Source organism: Mobula birostris, chromosome 10 (genome assembly GCF_030028105.1).
Source record: "Mobula birostris isolate sMobBir1 chromosome 10, sMobBir1.hap1, whole genome shotgun sequence".
NCBI classification, from domain to species: domain Eukaryota; kingdom Metazoa; phylum Chordata; class Chondrichthyes; order Myliobatiformes; family Myliobatidae; genus Mobula; species Mobula birostris.
In genome coordinates this window covers 44726059-44743035 of record NC_092379.1, presented here as the reverse complement: position 1 = coordinate 44743035, position 16977 = coordinate 44726059, and the positions used below count along the sequence as shown (strand labels likewise).

Sequence of the window (16977 nt, the reverse complement as noted above, 5' to 3'; positions counted from 1 at the left end):
TCAAGCACTCCTCTTGTATGTTTCATTCCCAGGATCATCCTCGTGAACCCTCTCTAATACCAGCACATCTTAGATAAAGGGGCCAAAGCTGCTCACTGTACCCCCAACTGCGTTCTGACCAATGCCTTATAAACGCCTCAGCATTACCCTTATATTTTTTCTAGTCCTCTCAAAATGAATGCCAACATTCCATTTTCTTTCTGTACCACCAACTCAGCCTGCAAGATAACGTTTAGGGAACCCTGCACGAGGTCTCCCAATTGCCTTTGCACCTCTGACTTCTGAATTTTCTGCCCATTTGGAAAATAGTACACGTCTTTACTCCTTCTACCAAAGTGCATGGCCATACGTTTCTGGTAGTAGGCACCCTTCGATCCTGGGGATGATGGGTTTGTGCCTCTGGTGGACTGTGTCCTCTCCTGGGCAAGAAGGTTTGAAGGACCGGCTCTTGTCCATGCAGCAGGCTCCCCCTCTCCACGTCACTCATGTTGTCGAAGGGAAGGGCAAGCGCCAATACAGCTCGGCACCAGTGTCATCGCAGAGGTTGCCAGAGTGAAGCTGTAAACGACATCAAACTGCCTTAGGGGTTTGCCCCCAAAGCCTTTCCCATGGGTGGGCATGACTGCAAGGCAGTGGAGGTTTAAAATCAGGGTTTTCCTTCTCCTAAGCGGGTGCCGTCCAAGGCTGAGGAATCCTACCTACTCGAAACACTTTCGGACACAACAGTATATTCCAACTGCCACTGCCTTGCTATTCTCCCAATCTATCAAGTCCTTCTACAGACTCTCTGCCCCTCCACCTATCTTGGTATCATCCACAAATGTGACCACCAAGCCATCAATTCCGTTGTCCAGATCATTGACATCTGCTTGAAAAGAAACGGTCACAATACCGACCCCTGCAGTCAACCAGAAAAGGCCTCTTTCATTTGCAACTCTTTGCCTCCCGTCAGTCAGACAATCTTCTATCTAATAGTCACCTGCAGTCAACTAATAGTCACCTGCAGTCAACCAGAAAAGGCCTCTTTCATTTGCAACTCTTTGCCTCCCGTCAGTCAGACAATCTTCTATCTATACTAGGATATCTTCTGTAATAACATGGGCTCTTAACTTGTTAAGGCGTCTCATGTGCGGCATCTTGTCAAACTCCAAGTAAACAACATCCACTGACCCTCCTTTGTCTGTCCTGCCTGTAATTTCCCCTTAAGGAAACCATGCACCTCCAAGTACTGGAAGCCTCATCCTTAATAATGGACTCCCAACATTTTCCCAACCACTGAAGTCAGGCTGAAGGGCCTATAGTTTCATGTCTTTTGTCTGCCTCCCTTCAGAGTGAAGTGACATTTGGAAATTTCCAGTCCTCTGGAACCATTCCAGAATCTAATGACTCTTGAAAGATTATTACTCATGCCTCCCCAATCTCTACAGCTGCCTCTTTCAGAACCCTGCAGTGTAGCCCATCTAGTCCAGGTGACTTGACTACCTTCAAAACTTTCAGCTTCCCAAGCACCTTCTCCTTAATAAAAGCAACTGCACTCACTTCTGCTAACTGACTCTCGAATTTCTGGCATACTGCTCATGTAACCATAACTTGGACCATAATGTATAGTACTGTGCAAAAGTCTTAGGCTGGTGTATATAGCTAGGGTGTCTTTGAGTTTTGCACGGTCCTGTAATAATTCTTATATACTGCACTGTGCTGTTGCTGCCGCAAAAAAAAAAGAAATTTCTTGACATCTGTGAGTGATGATAAACCTCACAGATGTCTGATATGGGTCTCTGATGTGGACTGAGAGTGGGCAGGGGGCAGGGAGAGGGGAGTTGTGTCCCTGTCCCCCTCTTTTGGTGAATGTCGGTGATAGCATAGGATGATATCGTGGTTCTGCATTTGTGTTTATGGACTGTGGACTTTTTCAGATTTAGGGTTTTTATGTTCTGTTTTTTTCATTGCCTTATTCTTTTCATTTTGTTGTGCGAGGGGAGGGTGTTTGGGGGTAAAATGCTCTGTTAGTTTTTCGTGCGGGGGATGGGTGGGGGGGTAGATGTTGCTGTTCCATTTTGTGTGTGGAGGGAGGGGTGGTTCTGGGGATCTGATGATCAGGATGCCATTATTTTTTGTACTGGGGGGGTGTGTAGGTTTCATGTTTCTCTCTGAATGACTTTCATGTTCTTTCTTTGTTTCGTGGCTATCTGGAGAAGACAAATTTCAGAGTTGTATTTGGATATCTGCTTTGATCATAAACAAACCTTTGACTCTTTGGTTGGTAAAAGGGGGAAGGGAGCGGGAAGCACCAGAGAGACATTCTGTAATGACCAATAGACCAATTGTTTGGAATCAAATGCCCTTGCTTGTGTTCTCAGGGCTGAGTGTGTCTGCACTCGCGCCACCCCCTCCTGCCCCTGGCAGTCCACCTCAGCCACCTCTCTCACACCCCTCCCGTGGGTGCTCCACTCTCACCATTCCCAACATCCTGTGCTCCTGCCAGATTTACAAACTTGCTCTCCGCTGCACGTTGGCAAGTACAGTTCTGTGCAAAAGTCTTTGGCACCCTGGCTAGATGTGCATGTGCCTAAGTACTGTAAGTGTGAAAGTGGCATTCATATTTCTTTTGTGGGATTAATATTTCATAAATGTCCAAGATGATACTTTGAAAGCAGAGAGTCTGGGGAGCGCCAGTGTGTTTGTCAGACAGCGTTTGCAGTATGAATGTTTTTCACCTTTGCTGTACTCAGAAAATTGCCTTTCCTTCCTCGTGCCCTGAGGTCCGTTTGAACATTATCTCCAATCTGGTCTGCGTGAATGAAGTTATTGGAATTCACCAGTTATCACAGTCTCTCCTGCCAGCCATTGTAGAATTAGCAGAAGATGCCAAATGGAGAGTGCGTCTTGCGATAATCGAGTACGTGCCTCTGCTTGCAGGGCTGCTGGTGGGTGGTTTATTCTAAAATGTTTTTATAGTCTATTAGCAATGCTTCCATATGGATGATTTGCAGAATGGAAATGATTGCCCATATCAAATTGATACTTCAGTTTAAAGATGGAAATAACTTTGAACATCTTCTTTCTTTTTGCACCAGAAGCAAATGTGCGATAGTAACAATTATACTTGTAGCCCACTGACATGGGTAGTCTTACTTTAGACTCGGGGCTCCCAACCTTTTTTTTAATTGACCATAAACCAAGCAGGGGTGGAAACCCCTGGTTTAGACCATCAGGTTTAGACCCCTGTTTAAGGACTGCGGACTTCGTCAGACTTACGGATTTTATATTCTGTTTTTATATCACCTGTTTCTTTTCATTTTGTTGTGCGAGGGGAGGGTGTTTGGGGGTAAAATGTTCTGTTGGTTTTTGTGTGGGGGGTGGGCTGGGGTTATTGCTGTTCCATTTTCTGTGTGGAGGGAGGGGTGGTTTTGGGGGGCGGCTGATGATCAGGATGCTATTCAATGACTTTCATGTTTTTTCTTTGTTTCATGGCTATCTGGGGAAGACAAATCTCAGAGTTGTACATGATAATAAGTGAACCTTTGGCCTGCAAATCAAACAGATACAAACACAAAAAGGGCAATAAACTCCATACAATCAGATGAGGGGGTGACAACTGTTGTCCCAGAGGAAATAAACAATATCTTTTTGAGATTTTACCAAAATCTGTACAGCTCAGAATGTTCAGATTCAGCTCCACAAATACAAAAGGAATTTCTCGACTTGTTACAATTTATGCCCCGAGCTGAAACGTCCTTGACCTCGCTGGAGTTTAACTCAGAGGCTAAAGAATTGTCTGAAGCTATAACTAACATGAAGGGAGGAAAAACTCCTGGGCCCAGTGGAAATTCCGATTGAAATATATAAAATCTTTAAGGCTAAATGAATACCACCTCTGCTTCATATGTATCAGGCGTCATTTGACGCTGGATCCCTTCCCCCACTCCCCCCCCCCCTTGATATGGCAGCAATTACGCTACTGTTAAAACCGGGAAAAACCACCATCCCTTTGTGGATCTTATATGTCAATGTCACTTCTGAACAATGATCTCAAAATTCTCTGCTGGATATTAGTTAGAAGGCTGGAGCCACTCTTGCCAAATATGGTCCACCCTGACCAAAATGGATTTGTAAGGGAAGGTGGGAGTCCAAGGCCCAGGGTCTTCAGCGAGGATAGGAGACGAGGACAGACTCGTGTGGAGTGTTTGGTGGATAACCGAGGGTGGTCCCATTCGTGGGTCGGTGGAGTTCGGAGATCTCCCCGTTTGGCCGGGCCGAAGGCTGCTCCCCCTAGACGAAAGCGAGCTGAGCGAGTCTGAGGCTTACCGGGGCTACATACAAATTGTTTGCAAGTAAATGCAAAGAGTCATCAAACAACATGCTACAAGCATGGAGAACTGATTTTCATGAGAATCTGTCAGAAAAAGAGTGGTCAGAAGCTTGTTCCTTAGTTCAAACCCAGTCAGTGAACACTCATTCTAAGCGGATAACCAGACAGCACATTACTCCAGTCAGGTTTCGTCACTTGAACCCCAACATTCCAGACACATGCTTTAAATGTAATCACTAAAAGGGGTCTCTGTTCCATTGTATGTGCGAGTGCCCCCAGATAATCTGCTTCTGGAAGAAGGTGCTGGATTTGATTAGTCAGATTATTGGAAAAAAGGTGCTCCTTGATCCTAAATTATGTATTCTGAACATTTATCCAAAGGACTTTCTAACCTCCAAAAGTGCAAGGTCTCTGCTTAATATTTGTTTTTTGGAAGCCAGACGTTGCATAGCCTATTCATGGAAGAAACCCACAACCAGTGGACTTCCACAATGGCTGAAAGGAGTGACTTCGTATCTTGCTCTAGAGAAGATCAACTACATCACAGAAAAACAAACTTGGCAAATGTCGGGAAATTTGGGATATTTTCTACAAGTTTCTGGAGAACAATATTTGGGATGATGAAAGTAACAAATTGAATTGACAGCTTGTTTTTAATGGCCGGGTGTTTGCTTTTTTTGTGCGTTGTTTTTCCTTTTATTTCTGATGTATTTTATTTTTCCCTTTTTCTTTAACCTTGTTGCACTTTCAAACCTACGGATGATCGAATGTGTTTACTTTTCATTCTGTAAAAGCAATAAAGAGATGTTTGAAAACAAATAAGTGAACCTTTGAATCTTTGATTGGGAAAAGGGGAAGGGAGAGGGAAGCACCAGAGAGATATTCTGTAATGATCAATAAACCAATTGTTTGGAAACAAATGACCTTGAGAGCAGAATTAGTCCATTCAGCCCAGTGAGTCTGCTCCAACATTCCACCATGGCTGATTTGTGATCCCTCTCAACCCTATTCTCCTGCCTTCTCCCCGTATCCTTTCACGCCCTGATTAATGAAGAGCCTGTCAGCCTCCATTTTAATTATACCCAATATCTTGGCCTCCACGGTTGTCCATGGAAGTGAATTCCACAGATTCACCACCCTCTGGCTGAAAAAGTCGCTCCTCATCTGTTTCTGCCAGGCACTCCGATTTCCTCCTCCATCCCAAAGACGTGCTGGTTGTAAACTGGTTGTTGTAGATTCCTCCTCTGTGTCGGTAACTAGCAGGAGTAGTGAGGTAGTGTTCATGGGTTCGGTGTCCACTCAAAAATCATATGGCAGAGGGGAGGAAGCTGTTCCTGAATCAGTGAGTGTGTGTCTTCAGACAAATTGTCCCTCCTTTCTGGTAGTAGCAATGAGAAGAGGCTGGTGGGGCCCTTAATGATGGACACTGTCTTTTTGAGGCACCGCTCCTTGAAGATGTCCTGGATAATATGGAGGCTGGAGCACACGATGGAGCTGACTAATCCTATAACTCTCTGTAGCTTACTTAAGCTCTCCTGTATCATACCGGATTTAGTATGTATTTGGTTTTAAGGAAGCAAATCACTCTCAGTTTCGGTGTGCAAACACAAAGTAGATTTTCTCAGCTAGAAACTCACAATGTTCCTGTTGTGCTGTGTTCCCATGCTTTATGGTTAATCATAAAACTATTTAGTGAATATTTACACCTTTGTGGTTAAAGAGTTGTCAGGGTCCTCAAGGTCCGAGTCAGAGTCACGGGCAGAGCTTGTGGTTGGACTACTCAGCCACGCGGTTACCCTGGGAATTGTTAGCTGTGCTGGATATGAAGCAAAGCAACCTGAGAATTATGCAAAGGCTAACTTGTTCCCAGTGACTGAATGTAGAAAGTGGAATGTATTAACCACATGGGAGACGTGAATGTAGAATGGTGCACTGTCATGTCGAAGAGAGATACTGTGCGGGTCAGGAGTATGGGATCTGTAATCTAAATAATCCAGCACATGCATAATTACATTTAAATCGTGAAGTTGAAATAGCACCCTGCTGTGGATGTGGTAGCATAGGATTCACTGGGTTATTTATTTAAAGGTACACTGAGGAATAAGGCACTTCCTGCCCTTCGAACCGTGCTGCCCGGCAATCTCTGATCCAACCCTAGCCTAAACAGGGACAGGTAACGGTGATGAATTAACCTCCCAACTGGTGCGTCTTTGGATTGTGAGAGGAAACCCACGCGTTCCGCAGGGAAAATGTACTGGCTCCTTACAGGTGACATCAGAATTCCCAAGCTGTAATAGTGTCACGCCAACTGCTACGCCACCGATAGTGGTTAGTAATGTTCTTACTGTCTGCATTAAACCATTGGTCACTTTTAAGATTTTTCCTATTTTTCATGGATCATAGTCCTGGTATTGACACAAAGAAATTAATTAAGGATAGTCAAAATACTAGATGCAAGTACCTTAGATAGGGTATCTTCTGTGTAGCCTTCTGCCACGGCACAATCTAGTTTTGTGCAGTTTATTATAGCACGTTGCCAGTCTTTCTTGTGTGACCCCTTCACCATTGGCTCAAAGGAGTTAGCAAACTGTACTGGTAAGTAGCGAAAGGTGAAGACGGCTAGAATGCAAATATGGCAAGTTGGCATGTTCTACTAAAAATTCGAGGGGTTATTTTATCAACGTTCTTTCTTTTGTCAAAACCTGTTTAAGGAGTGGAGTTTTTTGATGAGAAATTGAACTCCTTGTGCATGACGTGGCTGGTGGATCACGGTGAGTATAGCCTTGATGAATCGTTACTTTTGTTGAACGAAAGTCCTTCAAAGTTGTCCATGTCATCTTACTGGTGCTTCCATGATGCTGAGTGACCCTACCAGGTGCCTAACCAAAAATCCTTCATCGTGCTTTGTCACATCCTCAAAGGATTGGGTCAGGCTCAAGACACGACATGCCCCTCACAAAGCCATGCTGTCTCTCCCGAATCAGACTATGCTTCTTGTAAATCCTGTCTGTAAGAATCTTCTCCTATAATTTGCCCACTGGTGAAGTGAAACTGACTGGTCTATAATTCCCAGGATCATCCCTACTCTCTTTCCTGAACAAGGAAATAACACTTGCCAACTTCCAATCATCTGGTACTTCCTCCAGTGAGGACTGGCCAGTGAGGATGTCCAGATCATCACTAAAGGCGCAGCAATCTCTTCCCTTGCTTCCTGTAATTAACCCTGGGGTACATCACATCTGGCCCCAGTGAGGATGCCCAGATCGTCACTAAAGGCGCACCAATCTCTTCCCTTGCTTCCCGTAGTAACTCTGGGTTATATCACATCTGGCCCCGGGGACTTATCTATCCTAGGGCTTTTCAAAATTCCAAAACATTCTCTTTCTCAATGTCAACATGTTGCAGCATATCACTGCCCTCGCAAGCATCAAGGTCCCTCTCACTGGTGATTACTAAAGCAAAGTATTCATTGCGGATCTCCCCCAAAGTCCTCCGACTCCAAACATTTTGCCTCTTTTAGCTCTGGCCGGCCCAGACTCTCACTCTGGACATCCTCCTGTTCTTCAAGTTTGTTCTTCTGAATCCAACTCACCAAGTCCTTCTCGTGGCCCCTCCTAGTTCTCCGAAGTCCATTCTTCACTCCCTTACTGGCTACATTGTAACCCTCTGGAGCCCAGGCTGATCTTTGCATCCTATGCTTCTAGACTAGCTGTTGCGCATCTCTTGTCAAGCATGGCTCCTTCACCCTTCTGTTCTTTCCCTGTCTCAGTGGGACAAAACTCTGCAGAGCTCCATCCAAGTGAAGCCCAAAACGACTTCCACATTTCAATTGTGTGTTTCTGAGCGCATTCATCCCAGTTTGTACTCCCAGGTTCCTGCCCAATACCATCATAATCCAAACACCTGCCTCCCCACCCCCCAGTTATTACTGCTGCAAGCAATCTTGTCGTACACTTGTACACATGGCAACAAGAAACAGACTTGACTTTGACCGATACGTTTATTCATTTAATTATTCCAGAATAGCATGGAACAGGCCCAACGAGACGCACTGCCCAGCAACCAGCTGATTTAACCCTTGCCTCATCACAGGACAGTTTACAATGACCAATGAGACTATTAAGCGGGACGTCTCCAGACTCTGTGGGGTGTTGTGGGGGAAATCTGAGCACCCGGGGTAGACACACGATCCATTCCGGTTCGTTGCCTCTTATTCCAAAAGCAGCAGAGCTGCGAATCTGAAATAGTAACTGAAAATTCTGGAGACACTCAACAGAGCAGGCCAATGAATGGGCAGAAAGTCACAGATACAGCTGTGCATCTCCCAACATGATCTCATGCCAGCTCATCCACACCTTTTTTTCTGCCCCCTCTGCGTACAAGTTCTTAATCCTGCCTACGTTTCCAGAAGCCGCCTGTTCCATCTGCAGTGCCTCCCTGGTTTTCTTCTTGCCTGGCGGTCGAAGCTATGCTGTACTCAAGCCGGCTTTGCTCAAGGCAACATCACTCAGGTCCTGTGTGTTTTGTAAATGATAGTTCTCTTCGTTCTCTTGGTGTAAGCGAGTTGTGGTATTTAATTGATGCCAGAAGCCTCTCCTAAGACTTGGGCCACTCAGGTGTACTCTGTGTGTCACCCATCGTACCATCTCTCAGCCATTTAAATGGGAGCTTTCAAGCTGAGCTTCTGTACTGTTGTCAGTCAAGATGTAGTTTATACTTGCAACTGTTTGCAAGTGATATTCACATTCCTTATCATTTTTATAAACGAATGACAGATGAGGATTTTTTCCCTGTGCAAGTAATTTCCCAAAAATGGCAGGGCTGATTTTTCTTTAAAGTAAAGTGTGTTTTGATTAAAGACCAATAAAATTAACAACAAATTTGATCTGGACTGTTTTGCTTTTAGTGTAGGTCCCTTTTACCCTGGAATCTGAATATTGAAGTTAGGGCTTGGACAATGACTAATTATTCAATTACAATAATTAGTAATAAATAATGGTAATCTACTCGAAGTATTTTTTAAGTATCTAATGGGGCGACACAGTGGCGTCTGGTTAGCGCAACACTTTGCAATTGGGTTCGATTCCCACTGCCACCTGTGAAGAGTTTATACGTTCTCAGCCTGACTGCGTGGGTTTCCTCCGGGTGCTCCTGTTTCCTCCCAGAGACGTACTGGTTGGTAGGTTAACTGGTCATTGTAAATTGTCCTGTAATTAGGCTAGGGTTAATCGGGGGTGGCTCGCAGGGCAAGAAGGGCCTGTTCCACGCTGTATCTCAATAAATAATCAATAATAAATGAGTATATTAAAATGCTACTTTCCAAGTCAATAATTTCCTCCACTGTGTGTAACTTGGTATGGAACAGGTTTACACTTTGAAAAAGGTGGTACGAGCATTTCATTTCGGATCTTTGTATTTTATCAGCAAGGTATGTATTTGAAAATCAAGCAGTAACAGCGATCAGATCATTTCTTGACCTGTGAATGCTGTCTTGCAGTGTACGCCATTCGCGAGGCCGCGACCAACAACTTGACCAAGTTGGTGGAGAAGTTTGGCAAAGACTGGGCAGAATCCACCATTGTGCCGAAAGTCCTTGCCTTGGCCAGTGACCCCAACTACCATCACAGAATGACCACCCTGTTCTGCATTAACGTGAGTATAGCTTTGACAATGTACTTGCCCATGGCCAGTAACCCCAACTACCTTCACAGAATGACCACCCTGTTCTGCATTAACGTGAGTATAATTTTGACAATACTTCCATTACACTTCACAAGCTGCTAAAATATTTCATGAATAAAACGTACATTTAAAACAGACACTAAAGAATAAAGAATTTAACAAAAATGTTATGGATTTGTTTAAAATGTTCTTTTAATATATTCTTTGTGAATGTTTAGATTCTGCAAAAAATCAATTAACACTTTACCAAAACTGCTCCTTCCAATATTGACATCTGCTTGATACGAGCTTCTGTGCTTGCGTTATTTGCTGAGGTGTAGTGGTGTTTTGTGTTTTATCTGCAAGGTGTCTGGAGTAAAAATTGAGTTGAGGACGAGACTTTTTATGATTTCGTGGAGCAGAGTTCCTAACCGTCCCTGTGGAAATGGACTGATGGTGTTAGCTGAAGGACAACTGATTTAATGACCTGTTGACCCACCAGATGGCTTACAGCTTTCAAGTTTTATTTCACAAAGGTCTGTTTCTGTGCTGTAGTCAACTATGGCTCTGTCTTTTGCTTAGAGATCTGAGTACCTTGAAATGGACATTATACATTATCTGGCTGAGGGAATTTTAAGTTTTTTGACGCAACTAGTTTCAATTTACAAGTGTACTTAAAGGCCCCCACAGTCATTCCAGTTGCAGAATTAACTTCTTTCCCTGGATTTATTTGATGGGCCTGGGCTTTGACCAAGATATGGACGTAAAGTACTTTGCGCAGGAAGCCATGACTGGTAAGTTGTGGCTTTGGACCCAGCTCGGTACGAGCATAAGCATTCTCCCTTCAAGCAGTTGTGGCCTGCATTGTCCCAGAGTTTGTCACTGGGTCTCTGAAGATGAGCACAAGACAAGATGGGTGTCTGCTGGGATCCTGCTGTGGGGGCACTGATGGTAGAAAAGGCTCTTTAAGCTAAAGATGTGTGCTTTGTAATCTGCACGTGTAACGAGTGAGGGTCAGGGAAAAACATGCAGTCCTCAGCACATTCATTAAAGGGGATAAAACTCAAATTATGGATTCAAAACTCTGAACCAGCAAGAGGGTTATTCGAGGTGCTGGAACAATGCTGTGATATTTGGAACTGTTTCCAGTTAAAGGGATTTATTAATTGTTCGGAATTATAAACCTTGTTATAGAGCCAAGCATGAAGTTCTCAGTTCTGTCTCTTACTTGCCTCCCTGTTTCTGTAAGCTGAATATTTTAAGAACCAATCCAGAGTTTTGAGTACAATCCTCAGTAAAGAGTTCTGTGTTTATATTAGGTGATTTTTAGGGTTCAGGAACGGGTGATAAAATCAAGTGCCAGACATCCCATCCTGCAAAAACTCATTTCAGGGAGGTAGCACCATCAATTTGCAGGAGACTTTCGGGAGAGGTGGGATGTCTGCAATAGAGTAGCCGTTAGCAGCTAGCCAGCTAGTTTAAATAATGCTAGTTATGCTAATGAATGAATGACTGTTAAACTCACCTCAACACGTCTTTTACGGTCTTAACCCACCATGGGCAAGAGAAACGTCATTGTTGCAATCAGTGCAGCGAGCAACACTGTCATTATTTTGACCCCTGTTAGGCAGGAGTACACTTTAGTGTAGTCTGGGGTGATGTATGTTTTCTATTTTTTTTGGAACACTCTGCATGGCGGGCTCTCGCTCACACTCTCTCTCTCTCTCTCTCTCTGTCTCATGGTCGCTTGCACGCTCTCAAGCACTCTCGCTTGCTTTCTCGCTCGCTCTCTCACTCGTGTGCCCTCGCTTGCTTTCGCTCTCGCTCGCTCTCTCTTGCGCTCACGCTCTCTTGCTTTCTCTCGCTCGCTCTCAAAAAAATTGATTTCCATGATATTGTATATAATTTGCGGGCATCAGGGAGCCGCTATTCATATCCGGGAGCCTCCCGGAACTTCCGGGAGAGGTGGCATGTCTGTAGTGCTACCATTCAATAGGTCTTATAGTGACTGAGGCCTCCGTCGGTCGGAGTCGACCATGGATGTTGTGTCCTAGCTGTCCAGATACACAAGACTGGGCAGTACGATATGGAGAGCAAGCTGTTGCCCCATGTAGCAAGCTCCCCGTCTGCACGCACCCAAAGGAATGGCAGATTGAGTTTGGTACCAGGAGCACCACAGGAGTTGTCAGTCAGCGTAGGACTGCCTTAGGGACTCCAGCTCCGGGTTTACTCCCGAAGCCTTCCCTGTGAGTGGGTACAGCCGCAAGGCAGCAGAGGTTTGAGATCCGAATTTTCCTTCTCCTAGATGAGCTGACGAGTCCCATCTGCTCGAATAGGTCTTGAAGCAACAGGAATTAAGAGTTGGCAATTATATGAATTCACTTGCAATATTTTAGAAATGACATACTCCATCGCTGGAATTCCCACAAGTTATCGTCATAGCTTACAGATAGATGCGTGTTCTGATTATCTTCAGCAGCGTTCCCATTTTGTCTCCGTTTAATATCTAATCTGCACATTTTCCTTCTTATCTAGTGCTTGCCTTATCGTAGAAAGGAGTGAAGAAACGGCCCTCCAGACTTGCAACCAGATCTACCACTGACATCTTTGAAAACCTTCTTCACTCTCTCTTTGTACCGTATAGGAAAAAGGAAAGTTACGTCACATCCGGAGTTTCTCCAGTTGGCAGACGATTTCCCTCCATGCCTCTCTGACGTAGTGGGGAACCGCGTATGAGGCAAGTTACAGCAGTTGTTTGCCATTGCCTTCTGCCGGGTGAGTTTCCAAAGAGATCACCAGCTCGTAACCCAGCACGGATGGAAAGCGTGCAGGGGAGCCGGCTGGATTCAAACTCGGGGTGACGCCACTACAGCATCAGCCGGGTCAGCCTACTGTATGATATGGGGACTACGTTATGTTGTAGTAACACATCGTTGCATGCGCTATTAGGCGCACATTGATACGTATGTGTGTGTTCTGCATCGTTTTCTACTGGTAAAGAACCATGAAACTTCGCTCCTGTCTCCAGCATTTTTATTAATAGCATTGTTGTGTAGCCAGGCCACATAAACAACACTCTTTAAAGAATTACCCCTGGAAATGTAAACATCTCGTACGTAGTGTCACTGGATTTTAGCTGCCTTGTAGATTCTAGTTCTGCAGTCTTTCTGCTGTCTCAATTTAGCTTGAGATATCAAGCTGTCTCCTCCCCCTATTTATTTTCATTGACTGTAGTGTACCCAGTGGCATTGTGTATCCGATGGGTTTAACTGTTAACAAGGATGTGAGGTTATTAGCTTTGCTGCTCTGTTGACAGTCACTTGTATACAGCATGCCTCCTCCTCCTTTCCCAAAACACCTTCGCTTGTATTCCCAGCATCCAGTGGCAAATGCTCGAATTAAAACTGAAGATGTTGTCCAATCTGAAACTGTTCTCGGATGGGGTGGCAGACGAGGGGCCCAGTGAGAGGTCCACATTGGATGGGCCTTGGCTTGGGGAAGTGGTCCACATTGTTGGGTCCTGACCCTGATGTAGGAGAGGGTTTCGCATTTGATGGGGCCTGGTGAAGGGGTGGGCTCCACATTGATGGGTCCTAAGGTGGGGCCTACATTTAATGGGGCCTCATGTGTCTGCACTGCATTGTCCCCAGGTTGCTGAATGACGTGCTATGAGTTTTGACCTACCTTAATTTCCCTTTTAATCATTTTTAACATTAAAAGAAAGAGTGCCCGTTGGAGGAAATGTTTGCAAGAAGTGCTTGCAATGCGGAAAACAGATCATCATTTGTGCATCAAAGTCGCGAGTTCCGTTCCCACGGAGACAAGGTGAACTCTTGGTTCTTCAAGGACTTCCAACATTCACTCAATCATCGGGACAGGATTGGGAGTTTATTGGGATCTCGGGATTGAACGTAGTAACTCCCCATTGTGGGTGGAAACGTCATTATTTATAAAAGCAAAAACCTGACGTGAGACTAAGTGTCCATCTGAGCAATTAAATGATAGAAAGGACGTTCACTGACAAAGTATCGGGATCGAGGTGCAAGAGGGATAGAGCATAAACGACCCAGAGATAAGAGACTCTGGTTAGTCCTTGCATTAGGACCCGGGCATCGGGCCCAGACCAAGTCGGGCAACGATTCTCTCCGGGACAACATTCCGTCAACCAACCCGAAGCCATTCTCAACCTCTTCAAAAACAAGAGAGAATCTACAAATGCTGGAAATCCAAGCAACACACACAAATGCCGGAGGAACGCAGCAGGACAGTCAGCATTATGGAAAAATGTGCCGTCGACGTTTCCGGCCGAGACCTTTCGCCGGGCAACAATAGATGAGGAGAGATTTAAAGGGCAGAGAGAAACGCAAGGTGATAGGTGAAACCGGGAGGGAGAGGGGTGAAGTATATAGCTGGGAGGTTGATTGATGACAGTGATACAGGGCTGGAAAGGGGGAAATCTGGTAGGTGGTGATCGATCGCTACGGAAGAAAGAAAAGGGAGCAGAGGCACTGGGGGGTGGGGATGGATTAGATTAGATTAGATTAGATTATGAGGTAACTCAGTCCTTGTTTTATTGTCATTTAGAAATGCATGCATTAAAAAGATACAATGTTCCTCCAGTATGATATCACAGAAACATAAAAAAAGACCAAAACTAAAACTGACAAAAAACAAATAATTATAACATATAGTTACAACAATGCAAAGCAATACTGTAATTGATAACAGCAGACCATGGGAATGGTTAAAAAAAAAAGTCTCAAAGTCCCGATAGCCCATCATCTCACGCAGACCATAGAAGGGAGAAACTCTCCCTGCCATGATCTTCCAGTGCCGCAAACTTGCCGATGCAGCATCCTGGAAGCACCCAACCACAGTCCGACTCTGAGTCCGTCCGAAATCTTCGAGCCTCCGACCAGCCCTTTGACACCGAGCACCGAGCACCATCTCTGCCGAGCGCTTCGACCCCGCCCCGGCCGCCGAGCAACAAGCAAAGCCGAGGACTCGGGGCCTTCCCCTCCGGAGATTCTGGATCACACAGTAGCAGAGACAGTGAAACAGGCATTTCAGAAGTTTCACCAGATGTTCCTCCGTGCTCTCACGTCTGCCTCCATCAAATCAGGATTGTGCACGGACTCCTACTTGACGGATAACAGATATTCATCACCATAGAGGCCGCGCACTGCATGAACATGAAGTGAGAGAAGGAAAAGGGGAAGGGGACTGGTGAAGGAAGGGCGAGAGGGGCGATTGCCGGAAGTTAGAGAAATCAATATTCATACCATTAGGTTGGAGGCTATGCAGATGGAATATAAGGTTTTATTCCTTCAACCTGGGTGTGGCCTCATCGTGACAGTAGAGGAGGCCATGGATTGACATATCGGAGTAGGAACGAGAAGTAGAATTAAAATGTGTGGCTACTGGGAGATCCCGCTGCTTCTGGCAGACGGAGTGTAGGTGGTCGGCGAAACGGTCTCCAAATCTATGTCGGGTCTCAGGATATACAGGAAGCCACACCGGGAGCACTGAACACAGTACATGACCACAACAGATTCACAGGTGATGTGTCGGCTCACCCGGAAGGACTGTTCGGGGCCCTGAATTGTAGTGAGGGAAGAAGTGAAGGGACAGGTGTATCACTTGTTCCGCTTGCAAGGTTGAGTACCAGGATCCCTCTGTGGCGAGGGATGAGTGGACAATGGAGTCGCATAGGGAGCGACCCCTGCGGGAGCAGAAAGTGGGGAGGGGGGTGGTGGGATGGTTGGGAGAAAGATGTGCTTGGTGGTGAGATACACTAGGAGATGGTGGAAGCTACAGAGAATTGTGTGCTGGACGTGAAGGCTGGTGGGCTGGTAGGTGAGGACAAGAGGAACCCTGTCTTTGGTAGGGGGTGAGAGGATGGGTTAAGAGTAGACGTGAGTGAAATGGAAGAGATGCGGTGAAGGGAAACAAGGAAGTGCCGTGGCTTACAGGCCCAGTCCTCACATATATAATTCCTCTGTCGTTTTATGTCATCTATTTAGTTATCTATCTATCTATTTATTTATTATGAATTTACATACTTTCACACTGGTTGTTTGTCATTCTGTTTGTGTGTAGCTTTTCGTTCATTGATACTGTTGGTTAACTTAAGGGGAAGTATTGTGACCAGTCTTGGGTTACTCATCTTAGAAAAGATGTGCTGGTATTGGAGAGGATGGAGAGGAGGTTCACAAGGATGACTCCGGAAATGAAAGGGTTATCATATGAAGAACTTGTGATAGCTCTGGGTCTGTACTCACTTTAATTTAGAAGGATGAGAAGGGATCTCATTGAAACGTTTCGAATGTTGAAAGGCCGACAGAGTAGATGTGGGAAAGATATTGCCTATGGTGGAGGTCAAGGATAAGAGGTCCAGTCTCAGGATAGAGGGGCGTCCATTTAAAACAAAGATGCGGAGAAATCTAGTTAGCCAGAGGGAGGTGAATCTTTTGGAATGTATTACCACAGGCATCTGTGGAAGACAGGTCTTTGGGGGTGGTTAAAGCAGAGCTTGATATGTTCTTGGTCGGACACGGCATCAAAGGTTATGGGAGAAGGCTGAGGAGGGAAAAATGGCGGTGCAGACTCGATGGGCCACATTGCCTAATTCTTCTCCGAAAGCTTATGATCTCATGGGATCATCCGATGGATGATTTCATCATAAATTTGACATTGGGGATGTAGCTCAGTGGGAGAGCGCATGCTTCGCATGTATGAAGTCCCGGGTTCAATCCCCGGCATCTCCATTATTTTTTTGAAAAATGGACGGAAAATTCCAGATGAAGAAATGTTTATACGCTTGGGTTTATTTCCGTCGTTGAAGCGCGGGATAAGACTGTAAGATATAAGGGAACTTCGAACAGGCCCTTGCTGTATCAGTGGGGAAATGCAAAAAGCATTGCACAGCATTCATTGCATAGCAATTCCAATGAATCTGTGTAGCACAGTGTCGCAGCGGAACAGTGTTGGGCCCATAACTCCGA

The 16977-nt window shown here is 45.2% G+C and overlaps 1 non-coding gene across 1 annotated transcript; it reads left to right on the top strand.

Annotated features, from left to right (window-relative positions):
• Positions 1-16668: 16668 nt before the first annotated feature.
• On the top strand, positions 16669-16740 carry trnaa-cgc (transfer RNA alanine (anticodon CGC)). The gene has a single exon. It is a non-coding gene; the product is annotated as a tRNA-Ala (tRNA).
• Positions 16741-16977: the final 237 nt, after the last annotated feature.